General features: G+C 56.8%; 1 non-coding gene and 1 pseudogene across 1 annotated transcript; both read left to right on the top strand.

The window, feature by feature from the left end:
• The first annotated feature begins 1,317 nt into the window (after window positions 1–1,317).
• LOC124732916 lies at window positions 1,318–1,472 on the top strand. The gene has a single exon (XR_007008860.1). It is a non-coding gene; the product is annotated as a 5.8S ribosomal RNA (ribosomal RNA).
• Window positions 1,473–1,660: 188 nt separating this feature from the next.
• LOC124732911 overlaps window positions 1,661–1,842 on the top strand; it is a 4,222-nt pseudogene continuing 4,040 nt past the window's right edge.

The raw sequence follows: 1,842 nt of genomic DNA, 5'->3' as shown, positions 1-1,842 counted from the left end.
ACCCGAGGTAATGATTAATAGGGACAGGCGGGGGCATTCGTATTGCGACGTTAGAGGTGAAATTCTTGGATCGTCGCAAGACGAACAGAAGCGAAAGCATTTGCCAAGTATGTTTTCATTAATCAAGAACGAAAGTTAGAGGTTCGAAGGCGATCAGATACCGCCCTAGTTCTAACCATAAACGATGCCAGCCAGCGATCCGCCGCAGTTCCTCCGATGACTCGGCGGGCAGCCTCCGGGAAACCAAAGCTTTTGGGTTCCGGGGGAAGTATGGTTGCAAAGCTGAAACTTAAAGGAATTGACGGAAGGGCACCACCAGGAGTGGAGCCTGCGGCTTAATTTGACTCAACACGGGAAACCTCACCAGGCCCGGACACCGGAAGGATTGACAGATTGATAGCTCTTTCTTGATTCGGTGGGTGGTGGTGCATGGCCGTTCTTAGTTGGTGGAGCGATTTGTCTGGTTAATTCCGATAACGAACGAGACTCTAGCCTGCTAACTAGTCGCGTGACATCCTTCGTGCTGTCAGCGATTACTTTTCTTCTTAGAGGGACAGGCGGCTTCTAGCCGCACGAGATTGAGCAATAACAGGTCTGTGATGCCCTTAGATGTTCTGGGCCGCACGCGCGCTACACTGAAGGAATCAGCGTGTCTTCCTAGGCCGAAAGGTCGGGGTAACCCGCTGAACCTCCTTCGTGCTAGGGATTGGGGCTTGCAATTGTTCCCCATGAACGAGGAATTCCCAGTAAGCGCGAGTCATAAGCTCGCGTTGATTACGTCCCTGCCCTTTGTACACACCGCCCGTCGCTACTACCGATTGAATGATTTAGTGAGGTCTTCGGACTGGTACGCGGCATTGACTCTGTCGTTGCCGATGCTACCGGAAAGATGACCAAACTTGATCATTTAGAGGAAGTAAAAGTCGTAACAAGGTTTCCGTAGGTGAACCTGCGGAAGGATCATTACCGACTAGACTGCATGTCTTTCGATGTGCGTGTCGTGTCGCGCAACACGCTACCTGTACGGCTCGCCGTAGCCGTGCGCCGCGTGCGGAACCACGCGTGCCTCTCAAAACTAGCGGCAATGTTGTGTGGTACGAGCGCTGAAGCGCTGGAGCGGCTGGCCTGCGGCACCTGGCGCCTGGCGCCGGTTTTGAATGACTTTCGCCCGAGTGCCTGTCCGCTCCGGTGTGGAGCCGTACGACGCCCGTCGGCCGTGAGGCCGTTGGACACAGAACGCTGGAACAGGGGCCGCCACACGCCTCACTCCCGCCTATGCGACCGTCTCGAAAGAGACGGCGGAAACTGAGAAAAGATCACCCAGGACGGTGGATCACTCGGCTCGTGGGTCGATGAAGAACGCAGCAAATTGCGCGTCGACATGTGAACTGCAGGACACATGAACATCGACGTTTCGAACGCACATTGCGGTCCATGGATTCCGTTCCCGGGCCACGTCTGGCTGAGGGTCGGCTACGTATACTGAAGCGCGCGGCGTTTGCCCCGCTTCGCAGACCTGGGAGTGTCGCGGCCGCCTGTGGGGCCGGCCGCGTCTCCTCAAACGTGCGATGCGCGCCCGTCGCCTGGCGGTTCGCATACCGGTACTTTCTCGGTAGCGTGCACAGCCGGCTGGCGGTGTGGCGTGCGACACCTCGTACAACGACCTCAGAGCAGGCGAGACTACCCGCTGAATTTAAGCATATTACTAAGCGGAGGAAAAGAAACTAACAAGGATTCCCCCAGTAGCGGCGAGCGAACAGGGAAGAGTCCAGCACCGAACCCCGCAGGCTGCCGCCTGTCGTGGCATGTGGTGTTTGGGAGGGTCCACTACCCCGACGCCTC

The sequence above is a fragment of the Schistocerca piceifrons genome, unplaced genomic scaffold (assembly GCF_021461385.2).
Source record: "Schistocerca piceifrons isolate TAMUIC-IGC-003096 unplaced genomic scaffold, iqSchPice1.1 HiC_scaffold_137, whole genome shotgun sequence".
Taxonomy (NCBI): domain Eukaryota; kingdom Metazoa; phylum Arthropoda; class Insecta; order Orthoptera; family Acrididae; genus Schistocerca; species Schistocerca piceifrons.
The sequence above is the reverse complement of the archived record's forward strand: the minus strand, read 5'-3'. Positions and strand labels throughout refer to the sequence as shown.